The 8,989-nt window shown below is 40.8% G+C and overlaps 1 non-coding gene across 1 annotated transcript; it reads left to right on the forward strand.

The window, feature by feature from the left end:
• The first annotated feature begins 5,765 nt into the window (after positions 1-5,765).
• TRNAM-CAU (transfer RNA methionine (anticodon CAU)) lies at positions 5,766-5,839 on the forward strand. Its single transcript has one exon. It is a non-coding gene; the product is annotated as a tRNA-Met (tRNA).
• The last annotated feature ends 3,150 nt before the right edge of the window (positions 5,840-8,989 follow it).

Here is an 8,989-nt window from a genome sequence, read left to right on the forward strand (position 1 = left end):
TTGGTTCGATCAAGCTGCTGAGTATTGGGAACAAGCTATAGCACTTGCTCCGGGCAATTACATCGAAGCACAAAATTGGTTAAAGATTACAGGACGCTTTGGAGAATGAGAGTTTCTATTATTGGGAAATCGTTTTCATTATTGAATATCTGACTCGAAATCAATGGGATTTTTCCAGAATATTCCCAAAAATTTGCTATTTTGTCGACATCTTATAGGAATATGTTTACAATATAAAAAGAATACCTTTTCTGATTCTGGATTGTTGATGGATCTTCTTAATAGGGGTAAAATCCATCCGGATATTTTTTTCATTAATGATCCATGAATAACGATTTATAATGGATGGCCTTTTATATGGGACATACGGAGGAGTATCAATAGATGGATAAATAAATATAAATGTATCTATGGATACATATATATATATTTATCCATCTAGAAACGGTGTAGTGTAATAATCTTTTTAAAATTACAAAAAAAGGCTTTTTTGCATGAAAAAGCCCGTGGTCCATTGAGCACCCTCAAAGATATGTCATAATAGAATTGAACACCTGCCTCAGATTAACTCCCGTATCATAGTCGCTCCAGTCATAAACTAGAAAATAAAGGGAGAAACGAGTTGAGATATATCTCTCGTAAGTTCACTAATTGCTATTGGCAGGTTTCTTATTATTTAAGTACCATAATAAAAGAGGAGAATTCAATGAACTTTTTTCGTCCACAGGAAACAGAAGTAAAGAAAGTAAAGGTCGTAGTGGATATAGATCCTGTAAAAACATCTTTTGAAAAATGGGCCAAACCTGGTCATTTCTCAAGGACGCTAGCTAAAGGTCTTGATACTACCACTTGGATCTGGAACTTACATGCTGATGCTCACGATTTTGATAGCCATACTAATAATTTGGAAGATATTTCTCGCAAAGTCTTTAGCGCTCATTTTGGTCAACTAGCCATCATCTTTATTTGGCTAAGTGGGATGTACTATCACAGCGCTCGTTTCTCCAATTATGAAGCATGGCTGGCTGATCCCACTCACATCAAACCCAGTGCCCAAATAGTTTGGCCAATAGTAGGCCAAGAAATATTGAATGGGGATGTAGGTGGAGGTTTTCGAGGGATACAAATAACCTCTGGGTTCTTCCAGATTTGGCGAGCATCTGGAATAACCAGTGAATTACAACTTTACTGCACTGCAATTGGTGCATTGATCTTTGCAGCGTTAATGCTTTTTGCTGGTTGGTTCCATTATCACAAAGCTGCCCCAAAATTGGTTTGGTTCCAGGAAGTAGAATCCATGTTGAACCATCATTTAGCAGGGTTACTAGGACTTGGATCTCTATCTTGGGCAGGACACCAAATACATGTCTCTCTACCCATTAACCAACTTCTAGACGCTGGAGTGGATCCTAAAGAGATACCACTTCATTTTCAATCGCGATCTTTTGGCTGAACTTTATCCCAGTTTTGCTAAGGGAGTGACCCCATTTTTAACCCTGAATTGGTCGGAATATTCAGACTTTTTGACTTTTCGTGGAGGATTAAATCCAGTAATGGGGGGTCTGTGGTTGACCGATACTGCGCATCATCATTTGGCTATTGCAGTTCTTTTCCTGATAGCCGGTCATATGTATAAGACCAATTGGCGCATTGGCCATAATCTCAAGGACCTTTTAGAAGCTCATAAAGGTCCATTTACGGGGGAGGGCCATAAAGGTCTTTACGAGATCTTAACTACCTCGTGGCATGCTCAGCTAGCTGTTAACCTAGCTATGTTAGGATCTTTAACTATTGTTGTAGCTCACCACATGTATTCGATGCCTCCCTACCCATACCTAGCTACTGATTATGGTACCCAACTCTCTCTGTTCACACATCATATGTGGATTGGTGGGTTTATCATAGTTGGCGCTGCTGCACATGCAGCGATTTTTATGGTAAGAGACTATGACCCGACTACTCAATACAACAATTTATTAGATCGCGTTCTTAGACATCGTGATGCAATTGTATCACACCTCAACTGGGTATGTATATTCTTAGGTTTCCATAGTTTTGGTCTATATATTCATAATGATACTATGAGCGCTCTAGGACGTCCTCAAGATATGTTCTCAGATACTGCTATACAATTAGAACCTATCTTTGCGCAATGGATACAAAACACTCATGCTTCAGCACCTGGTTCAACAGCTCCTGGTGCAACAGCGAGTACCAGCTTAACCTGGGGAGGTGGTGATTTGGTGACAGTAGGTTCCAAAGTGGCTTTGTTACCAATTCCATTAGGAACCGCGGATTTTTTGGTACATCACATTCATGCATTTACTATCCATGTGACTGTTTTAATCCTACTTAAAGGTGTTCTATTTGCCCGTAGCTCCCGTTTAATACCTGATAAAGCGAATCTGGGTTTTCGCTTTCCTTGTGATGGACCTGGTAGAGGAGGAACATGTCAAGTATCTACCTGGGATCATGTCTTCCTTGGTTTATTCTGGATGTACAATGCAATTTCGGTAGTAATATTCCATTTCAGCTGGAAAATGCAGTCCGATGTTTGGGGTAATATAAGTGATCAGGGAGTGGTAACTCATATTACGGGAGGAAACTTTGCACAAAGTTCCATTACGATTAACGGGTGGCTCCGTGACTTTCTATGGGCACAAGCCTCTCAAGTGATCCAATCTTATGGTTCTTCATTATCTGCATATGGTCTTTTATTTTTAGGTGCTCATTTTGTTTGGGCCTTCAGTTTAATGTTCTTATTCAGCGGCCGTGGGTATTGGCAAGAACTCATTGAATCTATTGTTTGGGCCCATAACAAATTGAAGTTTGCTCCTGCTATTCAACCCAGAGCCTTGAGCATTGTACAGGGACGTGCTGTAGGAGTAGCTCATTACCTTCTGGGTGGAATCGTCACAACATGGGCGTTCTTCCTGGCAAGAATTATTGCAATAGGATAAAGGCTAGGAGGATTTGAAAAGTATATGGCATCAAGATTTCCAAAGTTCAGCCAAGGCTTGGCTCAGGACCCAACTACTCGTCGTATTTGGTTCGGTATTGCGACCGCACATGACTTTGAGAGTCATGATGATATTACCGAAGAACGCCTTTATCATAAAAATTTTGCTTCCCACTTTGGTCAGTTGGCAATAATCTTTCTGTGGACCTCTGGTAATTTGTTCCATGTGGCTTGGCAAGGCAATTTTGAAGCATGGGTACGCGATCCCTTACATGTAAGACCCATTGCTCATGCAATTTGGGATCCTCATTTTGGTCAACCAGCTATAGAAGCCTTTACCCGAGGAGGTGCTCCCAGTCCGGTCAATATTGCTTATTCCGGTGTTTATCAGTGGTGGTATACCATTGGCTTACGCACTAACGAAGATCTTTATGCTGGAGCTCTTTTCTTGCTATTTCTTTCTGTCATCTTTTTAATAGCGGGTAGGTTACATCTACAACCTAAATGGAGACCAAGTGTTTCATGGTTCAAAAATGCCGAATCCCGTCTCAATCATCATTTGTCAGGACTCTTCGGAGTAAGTTCTCTAGCTTGGACAGGGCATTTAGTTCATGTCGCTATTCCTGAATCAAGGGGAGTGCACGTCAGATGGGATAATTTTTTGGATGTATTACCGCATCCCGAAGGTTTAGAACCGCTTTTCACAGGTCAGTGGAATCTCTATGCTCAAAATGCTGATTCTAGTAGTCACTTATTCGGTACCTCCCAAGGGGCGGGAACTGCTATTCTAACTTTTCTCGGAGGATTCCATCCACAAACTCAAAGTTTATGGCTGACTGATATGGCTCATCATCATTTAGCTATTGCACTTGTTTTTTCAATTGCTGGTCATATGTATAGAACCAACTTTGGGATTGGTCACAGTATGGAAGATATTTTGGAGGCACATGTTCCTCCAGGAGGCCTATTAGGACGCGGACATAAGGGTCTTTATAACACAATCAATAATTCTCTTCATTTTCAATTGGGTCTTGCTTTAGCTTCTTTGGGGGTTATAACTTCCTTGGTAGCTCAACACATGTATTCTTTACCCGCTTATGCATTCATAGCACAAGACTTCACCACCCAAGCTGCATTATATACTCATCATCAATACATTGCCGGGTTCATTATGACAGGAGCCTTTGCTCATGGAGCTATATTCCTCATTAGGGATTATAATCTGGAACATAATAAGGATAATGTATTGGCGAGAATGTTGGAGCAGAAAGAAGCTATAATATCTCATCTTAGTTGGGTTAGTTTATTACTAGGTTTCCATACCTTGGGACTTTATGTCCATAATGATGTTATGCTTGCTTTCGGTACTCCAGAAAAACAAATCTTGATCGAACCCATATTTGCTCAGTGGATACAATCTGCTCATGGTAAGACGTTATATGGTTTCGATATACTCCTATCTTCAACAAGTGGTCCAGCATTCGATGTAGGTAAGAGCATATGGTTACCCGGTTGGTTAAATGCTATTAATGATAATAACAATTCATTGTTCTCAACAATTGGTCCTGGAGACTTTTTGGTTCATCATGCTATTGCTCTAGGTTTGCATACAACTACATTGATCCTAGTTAAAGGTGCTTTGGATGCGCGTGGTTCCAAGTTAATGCCAGATAAAAAAGATTTTGGTTATAGTTTTCCTTGCGATGGTCCGGGATGGGGTGGTACTTGCGATATCTCGGCCTGGGATGCTTTTTATTTAGCAGTTTTCTGGATGTTGAATACTATTGGATGGGTTACTTTCTATTGGCATTGGAAGCATATAACATTATGGCAGGGTAATGTAGCACAATTTAATGAGTCTTCCACTTATTTAATGGGATGGTCAAGAGATTATCTATGGTTAAATTCTTTACAACTTATTAATGGATACAATCCTTTTGGTATGAACAGTTTATCTGTTTGGGCGTGGATGTTCTTATTCGGGCATCTTGTTTGGGCCACTGGATTTATGTTCCTTATTTCCTGGCATGGATATTGGCAGGAACTGATCGAAACTCTTGCATGGGCCCATGAACGCACGCCTTTAGCTAATTTAGTTCGATGGAGGGACAAGCCAGTAGCCCTTTCCATTGTTCAAGCACAATTAGTTGGATTAGCTCACTTTTCCGTAGGTTATATATTCACTTATGCAGCTTTTTTAATTGCCTCTACATCAGGTAAATTTGGTTAATTCTTCTTCATCAATTTCTCTGTGGGGTATTGTCATTGTATCAATGACAATACCCCACAGAGAAAAAGTAATCAACATAATATTACTCCATCTAAAATCTGATCTATATTTTGATTCCTGGTAGGTAATAGTACCAACTGAACTATTATGGTGAGAAAGAGTCTCATTCAGAGAGAGAAGAAGAGACAAGCACTGGAACGGAAATATCATTTAATTCGTCAATCTTTGGAGGAAAAAAGCAAAGTGTCATCATTGGATGACAAATGGGAAATTCATAGAAAATTGCATTCTTCACCACGTAATAGTGCACCTACACGTCTCCATCGACGTTGTTCTTCGACTGGAAGACCTAGAGCCAACTATCGAGACTTTGGATTGTCCGGACACATACTCCGTGAGATGGCCCACGCATGTTTATTGCCCGGGATAAAAAAATCGAGTTGGTAGGAAAAGAAAAAAGTAATTGAAGTTTCTTGTGATAATGGGATATAGTACCCCTATCCCTATATAGGGATAGGGGTACTATATCCCATTATTGTTTTGTGTACCCATTCTGATTATGATATAAATCAATGGTGCGGAGTAGAGTAGTCTGGTAGCTCGCAAGGCTCATAACCTTGAGGTCACGGGTTCAAATCCTGTCTCCGCAAGACCAGAACATACGAAGTATTTTGGTCCGGAAAGGATTGCTCTCTCACTTATCAATTTATAATTGAATTATAAGTGAGGAAAAGAAACGATCAATACATGAACTATTCTTTTTCATATTCCATGTGAAGGGCGGGGTAGCGGGGATCGAACCCGCATCTTCTCCTTGGCAAAGAGAAATTTTACCATTCAACCATACCCGCATTTCAATTATATGAATATATAGATATTCATATAATTGAAATGGAAAATACATATATGTTCAATCCCATTCGTAAGTAGATACCATTTTTGAATGGTCCAATTATTAATTCAATTACGGATATGGAAAACCCCTCCTCCTTGGGCCTGAAGTAAAAGGCCCTTCAGAAAAGCTATAAAGCCCTCCGGGAGGAGGGGGAGGGAGTGTGAACCTAAAACATCTAGAACATATCTAAGATATGAAAGAATTAAGGATACCTACAAAAAGGACTGATCCGATCCATAATGATACACCCGAAAATACAACATTTTTGCTACTTGACCAACCATCGGGAGAGGCAAGTGCAACAGGTACACCAATCACTAGTAAAAATGAAATAGCAATTAATGCAAACACAGCCGATTGGAAAGCAATAGTCATGGTTGTGATCTTACAAGCTCCCAACAGATTGAATAGACTATACCATCCGATCCCCAATTTTCAATTCTGATCAAATGCACTATGGAAAGGATTTGACCATAAATTGATCGAGCTTTCAAACTTTTTCAATTTGATATTTGAGTGTGAGAGGAGAGGGAAATTCGTTTCTTTTTTTTCCATTCCAGATGATGAAAAATCATCATATGTCACAGGTATAGTTGGTATCGACCCGACTTTATGCTTATAGTTAGGGATTATACGAAGGGGTAGAATAGAAGTTGTCCCCGGGAGAGATGGCCGAGTGGTTAATGGCTCCAGTCTTGAAAACCGTATAGATAAAAAAACTATCGAGGGTTCGAATCCCTCTCTCTCCTTTTGTTTTTCAACAATTGCATTTACCGGTCCAATAAAAAAAAAAAAGAGAATAGCTCGGCTGTATATAGCCGAGCTACAAGGATCCAGTTGGAAAAAGAGTATTTGAAAAGACTCCTATCCCGCCGATATGGGAGATAGATGTAATGAAATTGAATCGATTTTTCTTCCATCTGGTTTGATCTATTGTTTCAGTTAAGAGGAGTCATGGAAAGGACAGGTTCGAAATCACGATCAATCCCTTTCTCAAATCCTGCTGCAGCTGCACGAGCCCTTCCCGCATGCCACAAATGACCTACGAAGAAGAAAAATCCTAGAACGAAATGGGAGGTGGATAACCAACTTCGGGGAGAGACATAATTCACCGCATTGATTTCGGTAGCTACACCACCCACAGAATTTAAAGAACCTAAAGGAGCATGAGTCATATATTCTGCTGAACGTCGTTCCTGCCAAGGCTGTATGTCTTTTCTCAACTTGCTCAGATCCAAACCATTAGGGCCCTTAGGGGTTCCAACCAAGGAGCACGGAGATCCCAAAAACGCATCGTTTCCCCTCCAAAGATAATTTCTCCAGTCGGAGAACGCATAAGGTATTTACCTAAACCAGTAGGTCCTTGGGCAGACCCCACACTAGCTCCAAGACGTTGGTCTCTAACTAAAAAAGTAAACGCTTGAGCTTGAGAGGCTTCTGGCCGGTGGGCCCATAAAATTCACTGGGATAAACGGTATTGTTGAACCAAACAAAACAACAAGCAATAAAACCAAAGAGGGATAGAGCCGCTAAACTATAGGACAAATAAGCTTCTCCGGACCATACGAATGCACGGCGAGCCCATGCAAAAGGTTTGGTTAAGATATGCCAGATACCACCGAAGATACAAATGGAACCTAACCATACATGTCCTCCAATTACATCTTCTAGATTGTCCACGCTAACGATCCATCCTTCTCCTCCGAAAGGAGATTTCAGTAAATAACCAAATATAGCACTTGGGTTAAGTGTCGGGTTCGTAATTTTTCTTACATCTCCACCGCCGGGAGCCCAAGTATCATATACACCTCCAAAATACAAAGCTTTAGCACTGGAAGAAAAGCACCAACACCTAGCAAGATTAGGTGAATACCCAAAATTGTGGTCATTTTGTTTCTATCTTTCCATACATAGCCAAAGAATGGAAAAGATTCTTCTAAAGTTTCGGGTCCTATGAGTGCATGATAAATACCACCAAAACCTAAAACCGCAGAAGAAATTAAGTGAAGTACCCCAGATACAAAATATGGAAAAGTGTCCACGATTTCCCCACCAGGACCGACTCCCCATCCTAGAGTAGCTAGATGGGGAAGCAGAATCAATCCTTGTTCATACATAGGTTTTTCCGGTACGAATGAGCCACTTCGAATAGGTTCATTGCTCCGCCCAGAATACAATTAATCCGGCATGAGCCACGTGAGCCCCAAGCAATTTACCCGACAAATTGATAAGTCGGGCATTACCGGCCCACCAAGCGAAACCAGTGGTTTCTTGATCACGACCAGCTAAAGCTATAGTTCCATTAAAGAGCGTTTCCACGGGTAGGACCTCCTCAGGGAATATAAGGTTTTCATGAGGCTGATCTTGAGCCGCCATCCAAGCACGAATACCTTCGTTCAGGAGAATATTTTTTGTGTAGAAAGTCTCAGATTCAGGATCTTCTGCTGCACGGATCTCCTGGGAAACAAAATCATAGGCACGTAAGTTTAGAGCTAGACCAACTACTCCAATGGCACTCATCCATAAACCGGTCACTGGCACAAATAACATGAAGAAATGTAACCAACGTTTATTGGAAAAAGCAACCCCAAAAATCTGGGACCAGAAGCGGTTAGCAGTGACCATGGAATAAGTCTCTTCGGCTTGAGTCGGTTAAAAGCACGGAACGTATTTGCACCATCACCATCTTCAAATAAAGTATTTTCCACGGTAGCACCATGAATAGCGCATAGAAGAGCAGCACCCAATACTCCGGCAACTCCCATCATATGAAATGGATTCAAGGTCCAATTATGAAAACCTTGAAAGAAGAGGATAAAACGGAAAATAGCTGCTACACCAAAACTAGGTGCGAAAAAACAACCGGACTGTCCCAATGGATAGATCAAAAATACAGAAACAAAGA

The sequence above is a fragment of the Pinus tabuliformis genome, chromosome 1_1 (genome assembly GCF_031772625.1).
Source record: "Pinus tabuliformis cultivar Carrire ecotype Pingquan chromosome 1_1, CPIR1, whole genome shotgun sequence".
NCBI lineage: Eukaryota > Viridiplantae > Streptophyta > Pinopsida > Pinales > Pinaceae > Pinus > Pinus tabuliformis.